A 22,706-nucleotide genomic window follows, 5' to 3' on the forward strand; every position below is an offset into this window, starting at 1 on the left:
CATTCATTCAATAGTATTTATTGAGCGCTTACTATGTGCAGAGCACTGTACTAAGCGCTTGGAATGTACAATTCGGCAACAGATGGAGACGATCCCTGCCCATTGACGGGCTCACAGTCTAATCGGGGGAGACAGACGGCAGAGCAAAACAGAACGAAACAAAAAACAAGACAGCATTATCACGATAAATAAAATCAGGGGATGTACACCTCATTAACAAAATTAATAGGGTGATAAATAATACATACAAATGAGCACAGCTCTGAGGGGAGGGAGAGGAGCGGAGGGTGGGGTGAGGAGGGGAAGGGGAGCAGAGGGAAAAGAGGGAGCTCAGCTTGGGAAGGCCTCCTGGAGGAGGTGAGCTCTCAGCAGGACTTTGAAGAGGGGAAGAGAGTTAGTTTGGCGGAGGTGAGGAGGGAGGTAATTTAGGACAGTGGTAGGACGTGGGCCAGGGGTCGACGGCGGGATAGGCGTGAACGGGGGACAGTGAGGAGGTGAGCGGCAGAGGAGCGGAGTGTGCGGGGTGGGCAGTAGAAAGAGAGGACGGAGGAGAGGTAGGAGGGGGCAAGGTGATGGAGAGCTTTGAAGCCTAGAGTGAGAAGTTTTTGTTTGGTGCGGAGGTCGATAGGCAACCACTGGAGGTTTTGAGGAGGACGGTGACACGTCCGGAGCGTTTCTGTAGGAAGACGATCCGGGCAGCGGAATGAAGAATAGACTGGAGTGGGGAGAGACAGGAGGAAGGGAGGTCAGAGAGAAGGCTGACACAATAATCCAGTCGGGATATTATGAGAGCCTGTACCCGAAAGATAGCCGTTTGGATGGAGAGGAAAGGGCGGATCTTGGCGATATTGTACAGGTGAGACGGGCAGGTGTTGGTGACAGATTGGATGTGTGGGATGAATGAGAACTGAGTCAAGGACGGCACCAAGGTTGCGGGCCCGTGAGCCTGGAAGGAAGGTAGTGCCGTCCACCGTGACGGAGAAGTCAGGGAGAGGACAAGGTTTGGGAAGGAAGATAAGGAGCTCAGTTTTAGACATTTTGAGTTTTAGGTGGCGGGCAGACATCCAGGTGGAGACGTCCAGGAGGCAGGAGGAGATACGAGCCTGGAGGGAAGGGGAGAGAACAGGGGAGGAGATGGAGATTTGGGTGTCATCTGCTTAGAGATGATAGTTGAAGCCGTGGGAGCGAATGAGTTTACCAAGGGAGTGAGTAGAGATGGAGAACAGAAGAGGGCCAAGAAGCGCTTAACGAATAGCATTATTATTATTAATATTATTATTCTAAAGTTCACTATGACCGCGTTTTGGCTGAAAAGGCCAATGAGTCACCGCCACGTTAGGTACACAAAAGGCTGTTCTTTGTGTTCATTTATTCATTCAATCGTATTTATTGAGCGCTTACTGTATGCAGAGCACTGTACTAAGCGCTTGGGAAAGCACACTGCAACAGTAAACAGACACATTCCCCGCCCATCACGAGGTTAAGGTCTAGAGGCTAGTCGTCTTTGTTTCATATTTTCAGTGCCTGGCGCTGTTTTCACTTTTGGCCCCTCGGCTCTCATGCCTTATGAAGCTTGTGGTAATGTGGGTCAGGGACTGTGTCCGATCTGATGGCCTTGAATTTACCCCAGCGCTTATTACAGTGCTTGGCACATAGTAAACGCTTAGCAAACATCACGATAATAATAATGATGGTATTGTTAAGCGCTTACTATGTGCCAAGCACCATTATAATGATAATAGTTTCTTTTATTGTTATTTTGCTCAAAGCGAGCTAGTCTTTTCTTGATAGGGATGAGCCATGCTGTCAGTCCTTGGCCAGTGAATCCTTATTTTCTGCCAGGAGCTAGCACGGTCTGAGATTTTGTTGACTATATCCTTTAAGTGCTTTTTCTGCCCTTCTTGCCTCCCGTTTCCCAATTTCAGCTGGCTCTACTGGACCTGTTAGGCAACCTTGCTATCCATTTTCCTGAAGTGTCCCACTTGGCTTATTATCATTATTATTATTATCAATAATTGTATTTATTGAGCATTTACCTTGTGCAAAGCACCGTACTGAGAGCTTGAGAGAGTAGTGTATAACATCAGATACATTCCCTTGCCTACAGTGAGCTCACAGTCTAGAGGGGAACACAGACATTTATATAAACAAATAATTAGCTGTGCGATGGGCATAGCTTCGATGTGGGGAGACTGACTCTATTATAGGACGCCAGGTTTCCAATAATTATGGTACTTGTTAAGCGCTTACTATGTGCTTAACACTGTACTAAGTGGTGGGGTCAATACAAGATAACCAAGCTGGATACAGATCTTGTCACACATGGGGTTCACAGTTCAAGTTGGAGGGAGGAGAACTGAATCCCCATTTTACAGATGAGGGAAAAGAGGAGCAGAGAACTGAAGTTGAGTTGCCCAATATTTTTTTTCTACAAAAACATTTTCCCATTCCTCAAGTACCTCCCCTCAGTTACCCACCCGACGGTGCATCAAACAGAAACTCCTTACCTTTGGTTTTAAAGCACTTTATCACCTTGTCCCCTCCTACCTCACCTCTCTGCTCTCCTACTACAACCCAGCCCACGCACTTGGCTTCCTCTTGCACCAACTGGGCCCCCATCTCATCTATCTCGCCACCAACCTTTCCCCAGTGTCCCGCCTCTGGCCTGAACACCCTCGCTCTTCATATCCAACAGACAATGACGCTCTCTCCCTTCAAAGCCTTATCGAAGGCACATCTCCTCCAAGAGGCCTTCCCTGATTAAGCCCTTATTTCCCCACCCATCCATTTGTTGGAGGAAGGAACACAGGGGGAGCAGCAGTGGAAATAATATAGGGAAATAAGGAAGGTTGTGCGTATTTCGGTGTCTTGGTACCGCAGGAGGGCCAGGGCGCCAGTTGGGAGAACCAAGGCGGAAAGATGAAAGATTAGTTAGAGGTGAGATCTCAGAAAGCCTTTGAAGAAGGGGAGAGCTGTGGTCTGCCTGATATGAGAGGGGAGGAAATTCCAGAGAGTGGGGGAGGGGGCGGGCTACAGGTTGGCACCCTGGCAGAGGAGTAAGAGCCTTGACAGGAACTAAGAACGAGAGCTGGGATGTAGTGGGATAAGAGAGCGGAGAACCGGGAAATAGAGAGATGAATTGAAAACTTCAAAGCACTCCTCTTCATCAATCAGGTAAAAACTCCTCATCATTGGTTTCAAAGCTCTCCATCACCTTGCCCCTTCCTGCCTCACCTTGCTTCTCTCCTTCTATAACCCAGCCTGCACACTTTGCTCCTCTGGTGCTAACCTTTTCACTGTGCCTCCATCTCGCCTGTCTTGCCGCTGCCCCCTGGCCCACGTCCTGCCTCTGGTCTGGAAGGCCTCGCCTCCTAATATCCGACGGACAATCACTCTCCCCTTCCCCTCGTCCAGACTTATTGAAGACCCATCTCCTCCAAGAGGCCTTCCCAGACTAAGCCCCCCTATTCCTCATCTCCCATTCCCTTTTGCTTCGCCCTAACTCGCTCCCTTTACTCTTGGGTCCTAATCCTGGGTTCTAATCCCAACTCATCCAATTCCTTGCTGTGTGACCTTGGGCAAGTCACTTCACTTCTCTATTCCTCAGTTCTCTTGTTCTCCCTCCCGTTTAAATTGTGAGACCCATGCGGGACAGGGCTCTGTCCAGTGTAATTCGTCTGTATATACTCCACCTCTCAGAATAGTGTTTGACACACGGTAAATGCTTAACAAATACCATTTTAAAAAAACTGGGTGGTGGATTTAAGACGAGTATCTCTTATCAAAGAGGAAAAAGCTTTACCCGCCCGAACAGGGACTTGAACCCTGGACCCTCAGATTAAAAGTCTGATGCTCTACCGACTGAGCTATCCGGGCTCATAAGTCCAGTTTTGAAGAAATATTATAGATGGTACGACAAAAACACGGGCATAGTAGTCTTGGTAGTGCTTACAGTGTGCTGAGCACTGTATTATAAGCACTTAGGAGAGAACAATAAATACATTCCCTGCCCACAACGACCTTACAGGAAACTAGTTCCCTGCCCACGGAGAGCTTTCAATCTACAGGGGGAGGCACTCAATAACATAAAGAAATAATTCATAATGTAAAATTTAAATTTATATACATACTTGGAGATGTGTAAATGTACATATTTAAAGACCTCAAGTATTGGATTTGGGGCTGCGTAGACGCGATGGCAGCCTTGTACTCCTGGATAGGCTCGATTATCTGGTCATTCTATTAATATTAAGTATTGTTATTTTGGTCTTTGTTAAGCGCTTACTAGGTGCCAGGCACTGGCCTAAGCACTGGGGTGGATATAAGCAAGCCGTGTTGGACACAGCCCCTGTCCCACGTGGGACTCATAGTCTTAATCCCCATTTTACAGATGAGGGAACTGAGGCCCAGAGAAGAGAAGTGACTTCCCCAAAGTCAAACAGCAGACAAGTTTCTGGACTGTGAGCCCGTTGTGGGCAGGGACTGTCTCTGTTGCTGCACTGTACTTCTCAAGCGCTTAGTCCAGTGCTCTGCACACAGTAAGCGCTCAATAAATACGATTGAATGAATGAATGAAGTGGCGGAGCAGACATTAGGACCCATGATTCCCCGTTGTGGACAGAACATGTGACCGTCATAGTGTTGTACTGTCCTCTCTCAAACGCTTAGTACAGTGCTCTGCCCACAGTAAGGGCTCAATTAATGCGATCGACTGACTAGTGAAATAACTAGGAGGAACACTGGTGTTTCTGCCCGTTTACCATTCCTTCCCTGCAACCGAGAGACCCCCCACTAAGAGCTATAAGAACTGCAATCAAAGAAACGTTTCACAATAAATCCATCCCTATTCGCCTCATCAACTACAATTACGAGGACTTATGGTATCGGCTCGTTGGTCTAGGGGTATGATTCTCGCTTAGGGTGCGAGAGGTCCCGGGTTCAAATCCCGGACGAGCCCCTTTTTAAAAATTTATTTATTTGTAATTTGTTTGATTTTTTTTTTTTTTTCTGAGTGGGTTCCAAGACCCTGCTTCGATTCGGTGGGTATTTACTGATGACTCCGGGATAAAGGCCCAAGGAAGGAGTTTTGAACCAGAGGCTAAGTCTATGGAAGGAGGTGTTAAAAAGCTCCAAAACAGCAATTGCAGGCCAGAAGAAGCAGAGAGGGGGAAAATAATAATAACAATAATGTCGGTATTTGTTAAGCGCTTACTATATGCCGAGCACTGTTCTAAGCGCTGGGGGAGACACAGGGGAATCAGGTTGTCCCACGTGGGGCTCATAGTCTTAATGCCCATTTTACAGATGAGGCCACTGAGGCACCGAGAAGTGAAGTGACTTGCCCAAAGTCACACAGCTGACAAGTGGCAGAGTCGGGGTTCGAACCCATGACCTGTGACTCCAAAGCCCGTGCTCTTTCCCGTGAGAAGAGGAAGCAGGTTGGGGGAAGTGGGCAAAACTGGGGAGCCGGAGGTGGGGTGGGGGCGGCCAGGATTGAAGGGATTAGGGAGTGATAAAGGGAAGGGGGGGAGGGGATTGTAATCAAGTTTAGGTTTCAGGCAGGTCGGCGAAGAATTTTTCCCGTTTAATTGCCGATGCTAAAAAGAGCAGCGATGTCGGAGGACATTGATAAGGCTACGTGGCAACTCCATTTTTCGTAGCATTGGTGGTTCAGTGGTAGAATTCTCGCCTGCCACGCGGGAGGCCCGGGTTCGATTCCCGGCCAATGCAGCGGAATCTTTTGGAGATCTAGTAAGTATTAGCGGAACAGCTTAAAGCGTCCAAGGTCCAGATTGATTTTGGTATCAAATCCCCCCAAAATGCTTTAGGCATTTTCCCCCGTGTGGCAAAAGGCTGTTTCAAATTACTTTCGCAGCATAACCTCTAGAAAGAGCACGGGTTTAGGAGTCAGAGATCGTGGGTTCTAATCCCCACTCTGCCACTTGTCAGTTGTGTGACTTTGGGCAAGTCACTTTACTTCTCTGGGCGTCAGTTACCTCATCTGGAAAATGGGGATTATTCATTCATTCTTTCAATCGTATTTATTGAGCGTTTACTGTGTATACAACACTGCACTAAGCGCTTGGAAAGTACAATTCGGCAAGAAATAGCGACAATCCCTACCTAACGGGCTCACAGTCTAGAAGGGGGAGACAGACAACGAAACAAAACAAAGCAAGTGGACAGGCATCAATACCATCAGTGTAAGACTGTGAGCCCCACGTGGGACAACTTGATTACCGTGCATCTCCCCCAGCGCTTAGAACAGTGCTTGGCACACAGTAAGCGCTTAACGAATACTATTATATTATTATAGACTGTAAATTCTCTGTGGGCAGGGGTTGGGTTTACCAAAGGTTATATTGCATTTTCGCAAGCGCTGAGTTCGATGGTCTGCACTCAGTAAGCGCTCAGTAAATGTTTGCTTGATTATTGACTGATTGATGGATTGATTATCTTATCTGTGCATGGTCTAAAGGGCAGGCTGAGTATGGCATAGAAAAAAATCCAGTCTCCCGCGTGACAGGTGGGGATAATCAGCACTATACTATCGAAGATCTAGAAGACAGACTTTTTCAACTCCCTGATGTGATAGCGTGGAAAAGTAGCTATTTCGTGACAGAGAAGATAGAACGGTAGCTGAGAGATAGAGAGCAACTTGGTGGTTTATTCGGAGACATTCGTTGTAAAAGCAAATTTCTAATTAGTAGGAATATTACTGCCTAATGGATTCGACATTCCTATTGCCTAATACATTCTGATTGTATTACACCTACCCCAGCTCTTAGTGCTTGAAGGCACATGGTAAATGTTGAACAAACACGATACCACCATTATAATTGTTGATAATAATGTAATAACTCTAATAATAAGTAGAAAAAGAGGGAGTAGAATAAAATATCTGTAGCAGCGTGGCTCAGTGTAAAGAACACGGGCTTCGGAGTCAGCGGTCTAGGTCTAATCCTGACTCTGCCACTTATCAGCTGTGTGACTTTGGGCAAGTCACTTAACTTCTCTGTGCCTCAGTCACCTCATCTATAAAATGGGGATTAAGACTGAGCCCCATGTGGGACAACCTTGTCCCTCCCCCAGGGCTTAGAACAGTGCGTCCTCCCCTCCTAAACTTCTATCTTTAACCATCCACTCTCCAATGGTTTCTTCCCCTCTACCTTCAAACATTCCCATGTCTCCCCCATCCTAAAAAAACCTTCTCTCGACCCCATTTCCCCTTCCAATTATCCTACCATCTCCCTCTTATCCTTCCTTTCCAAACTCCTAGAGAACGAGTCGCCTACACTGACTGCCTGGAATTCCTCAACTCCAACTCTCTCCTGGACACCCGCCAATCTGGTTTCCGTCCCCTCCACTCCACCGAGACTGACCTCTCAAAGGTCACACATGACCTCCTTCTTGTCAAATCCAATGACTCGTACCCTATCCTAATCCTCCTCGATCTCTCAGCTGCCTTTGACACTGTCGACCATCCCCTTCTCCTCCACACTTGGCTTCACGGACTCGGTCCTCTCCCCGTTCTGCTCTTATCTTTCTGGCCGTTCATTCTCGGTCTCCTTCGCGGGCTCCTCCTCCCCCTCCCATCCACTAACTGTAGGGGTTCCTCAAGGATCAGTTCTTGGCCCTCTTCTGTTCTCCATCTCTACTCACTCCCTTGGTGAACTCATTCGCTACCACGGCTTCAACTATCATCTCTATGCAGATGACACCCAAATCTCCATCTCCTCCCCTGTTCTCTCCCCCTCCCTCCAGGCTCTTATCTCCTCCTGCCTCCTGGACGTCTCCACCTGGATGTCTGCCCGACACCTAAAACTCAACATGTCTAAAACTGAGCTCCTTATCTTCCCTCCCAAACCCTGTCCTCTCCCAGTCTTCACCGTCACTGTGGATGGCACGACCATCCTTTCCGTCTCACAGGCCCGCAACCTTGGTGTCGTACTTGACTCAGCTCTCATTCACCCCACACATCCCATCCGTCACCAACATCTGCCGGTCTTACCTTTACAATATTGCCAAGATCCGCCCTTTCTTCTCCATCCAAACAGCTACCGTGCTGGTACAAGCTCTCATAATATCCCGACTGGATTATCGTGTCAGCCTCCTTTCTGATCTCCCTTCCTCCTGTCTCTCCCCACTCCAGTCTAATCTTCATTCCGCTGCCCCGTTCATCTTCCTACAGAAACGCTCCGGACGTGTCACCGTCCTCCTCAAAAACCTCCAATGGTTGCCTATCAACCTCCGCACCAAACAAAAACTTCTCACTCTGGACTTGAAAGTTCTCCATCACCTTGCCTCCTCCTACTTCTCCTCCCTCCTCTCTTTCTACTGCCCACCCCGCACACTCCGCTCCTCTGTCTCCCACCTCCTCACCGTTCCCCGTTCACGCCTGTCCCGCCATCGACCCCTGGCCCACGTCCTCCTGCTGTCCTGGAATGCCCTCCCTCCTCACCTCCGCCAAACTAGCTCTCTTCCCCTCCTCAAAGCCCTACTGAGAGCTCACCTCCTTCAAGAGGCCTTCCCAGACTGAACTCCCCCTTTCCCTCTGCTCCCGCTCCCCTCCTCTCCCACCTTCTGCTCTTCCGCCCTCCCCTCCCCTCAGCACTGTGCTCATTTGTATACATTATTTATTATTAATTTGTATATATTATTTATTTTGTTAATGAGGTGTACATCCCCTTGATTCTATTTATCTTGATGATGTTGTCTTGTTTTTGTTCGTTCTGTTTTGCTTTGCTCTCTGTCTCCCCCATTTAGGCTGTGAGCCCGTCATTGGGCAGGGATTGTCTCTATCTGTTAACGAATTGTACATTCCAAGCGCTTAGTACAGTGCTCTGCACATAGTAAGCTCTCAATTACTATTGAATGAATGAATGAATGCGTGGCACATAGTAATAATGTTGGTATTTGTTAAGCGCTTACTATGTGCAGAGCACTGTTCTAAGCGCTGGGGTAAACACAGGGGAATCAGGTTGTCCCACGTGGGGCTCACAGTCTTCATCCCCATTTTACAGATGAGGGAACTGAGGCACAGAGAAGTTAAGTGACTTGCCTACAGTCACACAGCTGGTAAGCACTTAACAAATACCATCATCATCATGTGGGCCAACCTGCTTGCCTTGTATCCCCCCCAGCGCTTAGAACTGTGTTTGGCACATAGTAAGCGCTTAACAAATACCATTATCAATAACAATTATGATCTATAATTAATAATTACTATTAATCATAATAAAAAGCTCAAAGTTTAATACCGCACTTAGCACACCCAACAGTATCGTAATTCATCGATTACCTAATTGGTGAGGATTAATTTTAAGAAGTAGGTCTCTGTGGCGCAATCGGTCAGCGCGTTCGGCTGTTAACCGAAAGGTTGGTGGTTCAAGCCCATCCAGGGACGCTGGATTTGTTTGTTTCTCCCTTTTTCCCTCATTTTTCCCTCACCCTCCTCATTTACCGGACTCCTTGAGCACCAGGAGCTCTGGGGAAAACATTCAATAAATAAAATTGATCGATGGACTATGTCACTAAAGCCTCCGAAGCGAACTGTCACCCCTTTCGCGGGGAGCCTCTGTAAAATATTTTCACATCTTTGTCCTGAATGGCTGAAATAGTCTGATGTGCCGAAGCACAAGGAACCTCTCAAACGTCGTATAATTTCTCCGCTTCCTCTTCCTAACTAATTCCCCTTCAGAGGGGAATTGGTACATTGGTATATTATTGGTACATTATTTTTCAGCGATAATGAAGGGGAGAGAAGTCGCCCTCAGAAATAGTCGTTTTACACTGTCCTCTAACCAGGAACTGCTCCCCCATTATAAAAAAAAATCTGCATCTCCCTGATTCTTGCATGCTCGAGGAGAAGGAGAATAATAATAATGATAGTGATGAGGTTTGTTAAGCGCCTACTATGTACCAAGCACCTTGCTAAGCGCTGGGGTAGATACAAGATAATCAGGTTGTCCCAGGGAGGGCTCACCGTCTTAATCCCCATTTTCCAGATGAGGTCACTAAGGCATGGAGAAGTTAAACTTGCCCAGAAGGAGAAGGAGAAAGAGGCACAAGAGGAGGAGGAAGAGAAGGAAAAAGAAGAGAAACAATCAACCAATCAATCGTATTTATTGAGCGCTTATTGTGTGCAGAGCACAGCACTAAGCGCTTGGGAGAGTACAACACAACACGTTCCTTGCCCACAGCGAGTTTACAGGCCAGAAGGTGAGGCATTCATTCATTCAATCGTACTTATTGAGCGCTTACTGTGTGCAGAGCAGTATACTAAGCGCTTGGAAAGTACAGTTCGGCAACAGATAGGGACAATCCCTACAGACAATCCCTACACAACAAAGGGGCTCACAGTCTAGAAGGGGGACACAGACAACAAAAGAAAACAAGTAGACAGGCATCAACAGCATCAAGGCAGACATTTGTATACAAAAATAAATAAATTAATTACAGATATAAACAGATACATATGTGCTGTGGGAATGGGAAGGAGGATGAATGACGGGAGCAAGTCAGGGCGACGTAGAAGGGAGTGGGAGAAGAGGAAAGGAGGGCTTAGTCAGGGAAGGCCTCTTGGAGGAGATGGGCCTTTGTTAAGGCTTTGAAGTGGGGTAGAGCAATTATCTGTCTGATATGAGGAGGGAGGTCGTTCCAGGCCAGAGATAGGATGTGGAAGAGAGGTCGGTGGCGAGATAGAGGAGATCGAGGTCCACTGAGGAGGTTAGTATTAGACGAAGAAAGTGAGCGGGCTGGATTTGTAGTAGGAGAGTAGTGAGGTGAGGTGGGAGGCGATATCTGTCGGATATGAAGAAGGAGAGAATTCCAGGCCAGAGTCAGCCAGTCAATTGCATTACTGTACCGTACTAAGAGCTTGGGAGAGTACACTACAGCAGTATAATATTTAATAGAATGTACTCAATGCATTATATAATAACAGTGTTCTGCATACAGCATGTGCACAATAAATACAATTGACCGACCAACTAAAGGATTTTGGAGAGATGGAGAGAGCAACTGTCTTCCGTTGGTGGGTTCTGATCATTCATTCATTCAACCTTATTTATTGAACTGTACTGAGAATCCACTCAAGAAAAATCAGTTGGTTTCTTTTTTAATTAAAGAGGGCTCGTCCGGGATTTGAACCCGGGACCTCTCGCACCCTAAGCGAGAATCATACCCCTAGACCAACGAGCCGATACAACTGTTTGCAAACTTTATATTCTGACCTCGGGGGGGTCTCTGGACGGGGCCGGAAAAACAGCAACAGGTAGGACCCCCTGGGGTCTCCCCCTGGAGGCCCGAGGCGGCTGCCTTCCATTCATTCATTCATTCATTCATTCATTCATTCATTCATTCATTCATCTTTATTGAGCGCTTATTGGGAGCAAAGCACTGTACTAAGCTCTAGGGAAAGGCCAATGCCTTCCTCTCTACATTCGACAGACCCAAGCCTTTCCCATATTCAGAGAACTTCTCCAATCACATCTCCTCCAGGAGGCCTTCCCTGATTAATTCCTCAAGAACAGTGCTTGGCACATGGTAAACCCTTAACAAATACCATCATCATCATCTTCCCACCCCATTTCACCCTCCACTGCCACTTAGCACTCGTGTACTCACCTATCCAGCCCCCCGCATTTACGTACCCATCTTTAACATTTCATTCACATTAGAATATTTAATTCCAAGTGGTTGGAAGAGTGTCATTTAGTTAGTAGCCCGATTCCTGCTCCTGGAAATTAAAGACAGAACAAATTTCAAGGAGAAGACGCACAGTTTCAGTCTAAAGAGTTCTTACAAAAGTACTTTTCAGAGCCCGGATAGCTCAGTCGGTAGAGCATCAGACTTTTAATCTGAGGGTCCAGGGTTCAAGTCCCTGTTCGGGCGGCTTGTTCTTTTTCCTCCCTCCCACCTGACCACGTCCCCGTTTGGGATTTGGCGTTTTTCCCTCTGCTAACACGGAGAGCATTGGCGCTACGCGGCCTAGCTTCGACACCGTGCTGGGTCCACGTCAACTGTGTCTGAATCCATCTACCCATCAGGTAAAACTTGTCAGAATTTCTGGGATTTTGGTCCAGCGGTTCTCTGATGTGTTTACAGGGGCAATTATATAAAGTGACCTTTCCGTAGAGTCGTGGTTATCATCTTCACCTCTCACTCTAAACGTTCCCCGTTTGAAAGTGGGTGAAAACTCTGCAGTTTTAATGGATAAACCGTCTGATTCCGCATCAGATTATTGAAGATTCGAGTCCCTTTGTGGTGTAGCTTTTCCTTTTTGGAAATTTTCACCGGGGGAGAGAGCTGGTGGAAAGTCCCTTAGTAGCTCACTATAGCAACGCTGAGAGTTACTAATAATAATGATGGTATTTTTTAAGCGCTTCCTCTGTGCCAAGCACTGTTCTAAACTCTGTGATAGATGCTAGGTAATCAGGTTGTCCCAAGTGGGGGTCACAGTCTTAAAACTCATTTTGCAGATGAGGTAACTGAGGCACAGAGAAGTTAAGTGACTGCCCAAAGTCACAAAGCTGAAAAAAATGGCGGACGCAGGATCAGAACCCACGACCTCTCACTCCCAAGCCTATCCTCGTTTGACTAAATCATGCTACTTCCTAGTGTCCCGGACCGCGTGGCCTAATGGATAAGGCGTCTGATTCCGGATCAGAAGATTGAGGGTTCGAGTCCCTTCGTGGTTGCAACTTTTACAAGTTTGGAAGTTCCTCCTTTTCTCCTCTCCCTCCTACTTCTCCTCTTCCTCTTCTTCCTTCTTTTCCTTCACCTCGAGACCATATTTATTCATTCATTCCTTCAATCGTATTTATTGAGCGCTTACTGTGTGCAGAGCACTGGACTAAGCGCTTGGTAAGTAAAATTCGGCTATAAAGAGAGACAATCCCTGCCCACACCGGGTTTATAGTCCAGAGGGGGCGAACAGACATCAAAACAAGTAAACTGGCATCAATATAAATAAATAGAATTATAGCTATGTACATATATACACAAGTGCTGAGGGCGGGGAGAAGGGGGAGAGCAAAGAGAGAAAGTCGGGGCGAAGCGGAGGGGAGGGAAAAGGGAGGCTTAGCCTGGGAAGGCCTCTTGGAGGAGGTGAGCCATCAGTAGGGCTTTAAGAATAATAATAATAATAATGGGTCTTATTAAGCACTTACTATGTGCCAAGCACTGTTCTAAGCGCTGGGGTAGAGGGAATCAGGTTGTCCCACGTGGGGCTCAGTTTTAATCCCCATTTTACAGAAGAGGTAACGGAGGCCCTGAGAAATTAGGTGACTTGCCCAGGGTCACACAGCAGCCAAGTGGCAGAGTCGGAATTAGAACCCACGTCCTCTGACTCCCAAGCCCGGCCTCTTTCCACTAAGACACGCTGGCCGGATAGGTGTGATTGTTTGTAAGCTCATCGTGGACGGGGAACGTGTCTGTTTATTGTTGTAGTGGACTCTCCCAAGCGGTTAGTACAATGCTCTGCACACAGTAAACGCTCAGTAACTCCGAATGAATGCCTGAACCTGCGCGATCACAGCCAGGATTCCCAGCTCCTCTTCAGTCCAGGGTGACCCACCAGGGCACACGCCGCATTCTTCAATCGATCAATGAATCGATACTATTTACTGAACACCTACTTTGTGCAAGGTAGGTGAAAGTGCACAGTAGAATTGGTAGAGATGATGCAGCGTGGCTCAGTGGAAAGAGCACGGGCTTTGGAGTCAGAGGTCATGGGTTCGAATCCCGGCTAGGCCACTTATTAGCTGTGTGACTGTGGGCAAGTCACTTCACTTCTCTGCGCCTCAGTTCCCTCATCTGTAAAATGGGGATGAAGACTGAGAGCCCCACGTGGGACAACCTGATTCTCCTGTGTCTACCTCAGCGCTTAGAACAGTGTGACTGTGGGCAAGTCACTTCACTTCTCTGCGCCTCAGTTCCCTCATCTGTAAAATGGGGATGAAGACTGAGAGCCCCACGTGGGACAACCTGATTCTCCTGTGTCTACCTCAGCGCTTAGAACAGTGCTCGGCACCCAGTAAGCGCTTAACAAATACCAACATTATTAAGTCACTTAACTTCTCTATGCCTCAGTTACCTCATCTGTTAAATGGGGATTAAGACTGTGAACCCCACATGGGACATCCTGATTCCCCTGTGTCTACCCCAGCGCTTAGAACAGTGCTCGGCACATAGTAAGCGCTTAACAAATACCAACATTATTATTATGCCTGTCCACTTACAGGCTGGATAGGGGGACAGACACTAAAATCAAATACAGATTTGAGGAAATATAATCCCAGTTTTTATGGCCCCTCTCTCTCCTTTGTCGCTCTCCAAACTGGGGCCCAGAGGAGACTTCATTCATTCAGTCGTATTTATTGAGAGCTTACTGTGTGCAAAGTACTGTATTAAGCACTTGGGAAAGTACAGTGTAACAATAAACATTTACTTTCCCTGCCTTCAATGAGCTTACATTCCAGGGGTAGGGAGAGAGACATCAATACAAATAAATAAATAAATTAATCCATTCATTTAATTGTATATATTGAGTGCTTACTGTGTGCAGAGCATTGTACTAAGTACTTGGGAAAGTACAATACAACAATAAATATTGACATTCCCTGCCCACAATGAGCGAACAGTCCAGAGGCGGGGGAGACAGACATCAACAGAAATAAATAAAATGAGAGCTATGCATATACGTGCTGTGGGGCTGAGAGAAGGGAATAATAATAATAATAATAATGGTATTTATTAAGAGCTTACTATGTACAAAAGGAGCAAGTCAGCGCGACGCAGAAGGGAGTGGGAGGCGAGGGAAAGTGGAGCTCAGTCTGGGAAGGCCTCTCGGAGGACACTTCCATCCTTTCATTTCTAGAATAAACAAGAAGCAGTGTCACATAATGGGTAGAGCAAGGGCCTGGAAATCAGAAGGATCTGGATTCCAAGTCCGACTCCATCACATGTCTGCTTTGTGACGGGCAAATCACTTAACCTTTCTGGGCCTCAGTTACCTCATCTGTAAAATGGGGATTAAGAGTGTGAGCCCCATGTGGGACAGATACTGGTTGCAACCGGCTTAACCTGGATCCACCCCAGATCTTAGAATAGTGTATGGCACACAGCAAACGCTTAACAAGTACTATTAGTAGTATTATTATCGGCGGGGCCTGATGCTCGCAAACTTTCTGCCCGCTGCAGCCGGTTAGAGCTGAAGTGAATTGGATCAAAACGTAAGTGGCCCGTACGGGGATCGAACCCGCGACCTTGGCGTTATTAGCACCACGCTCTAACCAACTGAGCTAACCGGCCTCTGCAACAAGCGTTTAACTGCAATTATTTGTGCTCATAGCATTGAATGCTTCCAAAACGAGATGAAAATATGTGTGAACTATTTCCCTGAAAGAGCTAGGCTTTATCGATCCGTCAATGGTATGTTTTGAGTGCTTACCCGCTGCAAAGCACTGTACTAAGCACTTGGGACAGTACAATACTGCACGATCACAAGACAACTCTATCCCAGAAATACCATAGGCAAATGATGGAAAACTGCTGCCCCAAAGCAACCAGGCTTAAGGGAATGATGATATATTTAAAGAGAACCGAGGTGATCTTCAGGAGGGAACCAAGGAAGACTTTCACACACCCAAAAGTTTGTGTTGGCCACACAGAGCTAAACGCTGTCACAGAATTTTTGTTACCCAATCTGCACACAGCTCAATGAGACCGTGAGAGACAAGTCAGTAGAAAACGGAATGAAGGAGGGCAGCACATCCACGGGAGGCGGTCAAAACAGTGCGTGGGGCCAGTGAAATAGACCGCAGACCAAACTGAAGGTCTACGGCGCTGGAGTGTTGTATGACAAGGCCTTATTGAGGGCGCATCTCCTCCAAGAGGCCTTCCCAGAGGCCTTTCCTCTTCTCCCACTGTCTTCTGTGTCGCTCTGACTTCCTCCCTTTGTATTTCCCCCCTCTCATCCCAACAGCACCTTGTCCATATCTGTAATTTATTATTTGTATTGATGGCCCCCTCCCCCAGGCTGTAAACTAGCTGTGGACAGGGAATGTGTCTGTTTCTTGTTGCATCGTACTCTCCCCAAGCTTAGTACAGTGCTCTGCACACAGTAAGCTTTCAAATACGACTGAATGGGTGAATGAATAATGACTTCACTTCTCTGTGCTTCAGTTACCTCATCTGTAACCTCCTCTGTACCTCAACTCAGCGTTTAGAACTGTGCTTGGCACATAGGAAGCCCTTTACAAATACCACCATTACTATTATTAAAATGAGGATTGAGACTATGAGCCCCACGTGGGACAGAGGCGACATCCAACGTGATTAATTTATATGTACCACAGTGCTTAGCACATAGTAAGCGCTGAACAAGTACTATTATTATTATTATCGGTCACAGTTCTTGTTACAGTGCTTGCCACATAGTAAACGCTTAACAAATACCAGGATTATTATTGTCCTAGATGATCACCAGCTCCAAAAGGAACGAGAAATGAGGAAGCCAAAGTGGAAACAGCCGCGGGCACTGTAAGCATTAAACAAAGACAACAATCACAAAGGACATCCTTGTGCGTCCCCTCTAGCTGTATTGGACTCTCCCCCCGCTTAGTATAGTGCTCTTGCACGTAATCAATATTCTGCATTCACTGACTGACGTGACAGTCGCAAGAGTGCGGGTTTGGGAGTCAGAGGTCATGTGTTCTAATTCCAATTCCCCCACTTACCAGCTGCGTGACTTTGGGCAAGTCACTTAACTTCTCTGTGCCTCAGTTACCTCATCTGTAAAATGGGGATTGAGACTGTGAGCCCCTCGCGGGACAACTGATTACCTTACATCTATCACAGCACTTAGAACAGTGCTTGGCACATAGTAAGCACTTAAAGTACTATTATTATTATTATTAGAAAGAGATGTTTTTCCTGGCTCTAGCTCAGCGGCCATCAGAGGAGAAATACGTGTGAAAGAAGGTGCAGTTGTGAGTTTCCGTAGTGTAGTGGTTATCACGTTCGCCTCACACGCGAAAGGTCCCCGGTTCGAAACCGGGCGGAAACAGTGGATCTTAATTTTCAATTTTCTTCACCTGTGGGTTCCCGGGAACAACGTTTCCACCGTCTTGAGAAGCTAAGAAGACCAGGGGACGATATGGGCGGATCCACCATCCTGGCAGCCCCCTGATTCCGGCAGGACAGCCCTAGGGCTCGGGCTGGGGCTTCTCGGCCGCAGCAATGAGCAGTCTAGTCAAGCTTAGGATCGGATAGGGGCAGGGAGATTTAGAAGAAAAAAAAGCGAAAGTTTCCTCTTTTCTCCACGGATTGTCCCATACGCTTAGTACAGTGCTTTGCACACTGCAAGCGTTTAATCAATACGATTGAAAGAATGGATGATTGATTGATTGAGGAGGCCTGGCCCAGGGGATGGAGTTGTGGGGTGGCGCCTCTAATCCCGGCTCCACCACGTCTGTGTGACCTTGGGTAAGTCACTTCACTTCTCTGGGCCTCAGTTACCTCATCTGTAAAATGGGGATGAAGACTGTGAGCCCTATGTGGAACAAGGACTGTGTCCAACCTAACTTGTATCTACCCTAGTACTTAGAACAGTGCTTGGCACACAGTTCAGCGCTTAACAAGTACCATAATGCCCTTTAGGATACGACCTTCTGACCTAATGGCTAAGGTGTCTGATTCAATATCAGGAGGTTCATTCATTCATTCATTCATTCATTCATTCATTCATTCATTCATTCATTCATTCATTCATTCAATCGTATTAACTGAGCTCTTACTGTATGCAGAGCCCTGTACTAAGAGCTTGGAAAGTACAATTCAGCAATAGAGAGAGACAATCCCTGCCCACACTGAGTTTACAGCCTGGGGCGGGGAGAGACCGACATCAAAACAAGTAAACAGGCATCAATACAAATAAATAGAATTATAGATATATGCATACATACACAAGTGCTGTGGGGCTGAGAGAGGTGGCTAGAGCAAAGGGAGCGAGTTGGGGAAACGCTGAGGGGAAGCAAAGCTGAGGAAAAGGGGGGCTTAGTCTGGGAAGGCCTCTTGGGGGAGGTGAGCCTTCAATAAGACTTTGAAGGTTCAGGATTCAAGACCTTACAGGTTGCAGTTTTTCTTGGTGGAAGGTTTACCCACTCCCCCTTACTCCTACCCAACACCTTTTATCCTCCTCTCCTCTTCCTCCTCCTTCTCCTTCACCTTCCTGTCACCTCCGGGACTCCCAGATCCTGTTCAGACCCCTTACAATCCCCAACCACTGTGACCCACTGGGACACACACCACATTCTCCAACTGATCAATCAGTCAATTAATCAGTCAATCTTATTTATTGCACACCTATTTTGTGCAGAGGTGGGAGGGTACGGTAGATCTAGTAGACACAATGCTTGTTCACTTACAGACTAGAGAGGGAGACACTAATAACATAATAATAATAATAATAATAATATTTGTTCAGCACTTTCTATGTGCCAAGCACTATTCTAAGCGCTGGGGTTAGATACAAGGTAATCAAGTTGTCCCACGTGGGGCTCACAGTCTTCATCCCCATTTTACAGATGAGGTAACTGAGGCCCAGAGAAGTGAAGTGAGTTGCCCAAAGTCATACAGCTGGCAAGAGGTGAAGGCAGATTATTCATTCGGTCTTATTTATTGAGCACTTACTGTGTGCAAAGCACTGTACTAAGCACTTGGGAAGTACAATTCAGCAACAGAGACCATCCCTCCCCACAACGGGCTCACAGTCTAGAAGATTAGAGCCCAAAACATAAAATACAGACAAGAGGAAGCCCATTTCCTGCTCTGGTCATTGCTCTCGTCTCTCCTTTCCTCATCCTCCAAATTCGGAGCAGAGGGGAGACTTCCAGGCTTTCATTTCCAGAAGGCAAAACACTTTCGACTACCAAGTTAGGAAGGAAAAGGGCGCTTAACAAAATATCATTACTATTATTATTATTACAGATGTGGTTACGGAGACACAGAGAGGTGAAGAGACTTGACTGTATCTGAAGGACAATTACACATATACCCTACCTAGACTTTGAGTGTACGAGTTCTAGTATACCTTCTTACAGCTCAGTATAGTGCTTTTGCGCATAGTCACACAGACATTATTTGGGATCGAGTGATTGATCGATAGAGGAGGAACAATTTGTCTGGCCAACAAGGGGAGGGTGTGGGATGAAGGCCTGCGGCTGGAGTTTTGAAGCAGCAGATAAGTGAGGGGAAGGAGGCATTAAAACTCTCTAAAATTGGTCATTGTTCAGGACACCAGGGGAATCGGAGGTGGATTTGGGGGAGGCCAGAATGGGCTGGGGGGTAGAGGGAGGGGCAGGGGGTTGGGCAATATAGTCAGGTTCAGGGTTCAGGCCTGAAAATGTCGGGGGCGGGGAGGCCTTATTACTTCAGAGGTCTGCAAATAACTTTTCCAGGTTAACTCTCGACCCTAAAACAGCTCAGTACAAGCCCGAGCGCTTAGTTCAGTGATAAGGCCACACGGGAAAGGTAGTCCTCAGAGCATTGGTGGTTCAGTGGTAAAATTCTCACCTGTCACTCGCAAGGCCCGGTTTCAATTTCTGGCCAATGCATCAATGTGTTTTTGGAAGTCAAATCTGCATAATGATCCAAGGCCCAGATTGATTCTGTATTCAAATCCCCACAAAATGCTTTAGTCAATTTCCCCCATGTTATGGAATGTTATTTCAAACTACTTTCGAAGCATAACCTCTAGACTGTAAACTCGTTGTGGGTCACCTCCTTGTGACAGCAGGAAAAAGGGGCTATTTCGTGTCAGAGACCGTAAAACGGTGGCTCAGAGGTGGAAGGCAACTTTGTGATTTATTCAGGGAGATTCGTTATAAAAACGAATTCCTAATTGATTCGACGTTTCTAATTCCCAATACATTCTGATTGTATTACATCCACCCCAGCTCTTAGCACAGTGCCTCGGATGAAGTCAATGTTTAGCAATTATGATAATGCCACCATTATCATTGTTGATAATTATATACTAGGTAATTAGAGAAGCAGCATGGCCTAGTGGATAGAACAAGGATCTGGGCTCTAATCCCGGCTCCTCCACTTGTTTGCTGTGTGACCCTGGGCGAGTCTATTTCCTTCTCTGTGCCTCAGTTTCTTCATCAGGAAAATGAGGATTAAACTTGTAAACCCTATGCGTATCTTTCCCAGCACTTATTATAGTGTCTGGCACATAGTGAGGGCTGAACCAATACCACAATTGTCGTTATTAGCATTATTATTGTAACAAAATAACTGCAGCATCTTCAAGAACAGATTATGCTGTATTGACCTGGAACAGTACAGAGTTGAACAGAAAGTACACACCCAACAGTGTTTTGGATATAGTAAGTGTTCAATTAATTTGATTATTGATAGAACACTATTGTAAGTGATCGATTACTGAATGAATGAAGATAATTCCTCTAAGGCAGGTCTCTGTGGCGCAATCGGTTAGCGCGTTCGGCTGTTAACCGAAAGGTTGGTGGTTCAAGCCCACCCAGGGACGAATGGCTATACTATTTTAAATCAGAAAACAAAAGTGCTCACCAGACTCGTTCCCTTCAGTGCTCTGTTCATCAGATTCGTTCAGCAACAAAACCTCATTAAATAGCATTCATTTGAATGATAATGAATTGACCCATTAGAGAGCGTCGGAGTCGAGTCTTGGGGACCATGCGGTGGGAGTCTCCTTAGAATATTTTCCCATCTTCGCTCTGATTGGTTGAAGTGCTCCGACGTCACGAAGCACTGGGCATCTCTCAGGCATTGTATAATAATAATAATAATAATGATGCTATTTGTCAAGCCCTTACTATGTGCCAGACACTTGTTCTAAGCGCTGGGGATGGGGGCAAGGGTGGGGGAGGAGGTACAATAATAATGTTGGTATTTGTTAAGCGCTTACTATGTGCCGAGCGCTGTTCTAAGCGCTGGGGTAGATACAAGGTAATCAGGTTGTCCCACATGAGGCTCACAGTCTTAAGTCCCATTTTCCAGATGAGGTAACTGAGGCCCAGAGAAGTGAAGTGACTTGCCCAAAGTCACACAGCGGACAAGTGACGGAGTCAGGATTGTATGGTTCCTCTGCTTCCTCTCCCGAACTGGACGACTCAGTCCAACTGATTTCAGCGAGAAATCAGTTACCTAATCATTGTTAACGTGAATGTAAAGGGGAGATAAATCTCCTCAGAATAGCTCTTTTACACTGCCCTATCCGGGAACTGCTTCCTCTATTATAAAAATTCTGTGTCTCCCTGATCAGTGGGTGCTGGAGGAGAAGGAGGAGGAGAAGAGATGAGGGAGAGAAGAGGAGGGGGAGGAGGAGGGGGAGGGCTAGGACGAGGAAAACGAGGAGGAGGAGGAAAAATGGAAGGAGGAGGAAAGATAAGGAGGAAGAAAAGAGGAAGATGAAGAGAAGAATAAAAGGAGGAGGAGGAAGAAAAAGGAGGAGGAGGAGAGAATAGGAGGAGTAGAGGAAAAAGAAGAGAAGGAGGAAGGGGAGGAGGAGAGGAAGAAGAGAGATGAGAAATGAGGAGGATGAGGAGAAGGGAAATAAGAGGAGGATAAAAGGAAGAGGAGGAAGAAAAAGAGGAGAAAGAGGATGAGGAGCAGCAACAGTAGAAGTATAAGCAGCGTGGCTTAGTGGAAGGAGCACTGGCCTGGGAGTCGGAGCACTGGCCTGGGAGTCAGAGCACCTGGGTACTCCCGGATCTGCCATTTTTCTGCTGTGTGACCTTGGCAAAGCCACTTCACCTCTCTAGGCCTTGGTGGCCAAGCTGTAAAATGGGGATTCAATTCCTGTCCTTTGTCCTACTTAGACCGTGAGGCCAACCTGGGATTGGAACTGTGTCTGACCTGATTATCTTGTATCTACTCCAGTGTTTAGTACAGTACTTGGATTATTAGCAATCAATCAATCAATCAATAATATTTATTGAGTACTTACTTTGTGCAGAACACTATACTAAGCACTTGGGAGAAAAGAGTGTAACAGAAATGGTAAACATGTTCCCTGCAACAACAGATTTACAGTCTAGACAGGAGACAGACATCAATAAAAATAAATACTTTATGGACATGTATGTAAGTGCTGTGAGCCTGGGATTGGAGGGTGGAAATTGCAAATCTAAACATAAGGAGACACAGAAGGGAGTGAGAGAAGAGGAAATAAATATAATTGACTGATTGATTATCCACATGGATTGCTCCAGTAATCGGAATCCATCTCAGGGGGTTTATGGGTGTCTGTGGGTTGAATCAATCAATCAGTGGAATTCATTGAGCACTAACTATGTGCAGAGCACTGTATTAAGCCCTTGGGAAATAAAATACAACAGAATTAGCAGACACATTATCTGCCCATAACCTGCTTAGAGTCTAGAAGGGGAGATAGGCAATATGAATAAATGTCATTTATCATATATAATTTAAAGATATGCACATAAGTGCTGTGGGATTGGAGCTGGGGGTGAATATCAAATGTTCAAAGATCACAGGTCAAAGTGCACAGAAGACGCGGAAGAAAGAACAAGATGAGGGAAAGAAAGCTTTAATCAGGGAAGGCTTCTTGCAGAAGATGTGAACTTAATAATGCTTTGAAGGTAGAGAGAGTGATGGTCAGGCCTATATGGAAGGAGAGGGAATTCCAGGCCAAG

General features: G+C 46.5%; 10 non-coding genes across 10 annotated transcripts; 7 read left to right on the top strand and 3 right to left on the bottom strand.

The window, feature by feature from the left end:
- Positions 1-3,803: 3,803 nt before the first annotated feature.
- On the bottom strand, positions 3,804-3,876 carry TRNAK-UUU. The gene has a single exon. It is a non-coding gene; the product is annotated as a tRNA-Lys (tRNA).
- A 1,009-nt stretch (positions 3,877-4,885) lies between these two features.
- On the top strand, positions 4,886-4,957 carry TRNAP-AGG. The gene has a single exon. It is a non-coding gene; the product is annotated as a tRNA-Pro (tRNA).
- Positions 4,958-5,659: 702 nt separating this feature from the next.
- Positions 5,660-5,730, top strand: TRNAG-GCC. The gene has a single exon. It is a non-coding gene; the product is annotated as a tRNA-Gly (tRNA).
- Positions 5,731-9,332: 3,602 nt separating this feature from the next.
- TRNAN-GUU lies at positions 9,333-9,406 on the top strand. Its single transcript has one exon. It is a non-coding gene; the product is annotated as a tRNA-Asn (tRNA).
- A 1,724-nt stretch (positions 9,407-11,130) lies between these two features.
- On the bottom strand, positions 11,131-11,202 carry TRNAP-AGG. Its single transcript has one exon. It is a non-coding gene; the product is annotated as a tRNA-Pro (tRNA).
- A 620-nt stretch (positions 11,203-11,822) lies between these two features.
- TRNAK-UUU lies at positions 11,823-11,895 on the top strand. The gene has a single exon. It is a non-coding gene; the product is annotated as a tRNA-Lys (tRNA).
- Positions 11,896-12,628: 733 nt separating this feature from the next.
- On the top strand, positions 12,629-12,701 carry TRNAR-CCG. Its single transcript has one exon. It is a non-coding gene; the product is annotated as a tRNA-Arg (tRNA).
- Positions 12,702-15,241: 2,540 nt separating this feature from the next.
- TRNAI-AAU lies at positions 15,242-15,315 on the bottom strand. The gene has a single exon. It is a non-coding gene; the product is annotated as a tRNA-Ile (tRNA).
- Positions 15,316-16,998: 1,683 nt separating this feature from the next.
- TRNAV-CAC lies at positions 16,999-17,071 on the top strand. The gene has a single exon. It is a non-coding gene; the product is annotated as a tRNA-Val (tRNA).
- Positions 17,072-20,483: 3,412 nt separating this feature from the next.
- TRNAN-GUU lies at positions 20,484-20,557 on the top strand. Its single transcript has one exon. It is a non-coding gene; the product is annotated as a tRNA-Asn (tRNA).
- Positions 20,558-22,706: the final 2,149 nt, after the last annotated feature.

The sequence above is a fragment of the Ornithorhynchus anatinus genome, chromosome X5 (genome assembly GCF_004115215.2).
Source record: "Ornithorhynchus anatinus isolate Pmale09 chromosome X5, mOrnAna1.pri.v4, whole genome shotgun sequence".
In the NCBI taxonomy this organism is placed as follows: Eukaryota; Metazoa; Chordata; class Mammalia; order Monotremata; family Ornithorhynchidae; genus Ornithorhynchus; species Ornithorhynchus anatinus.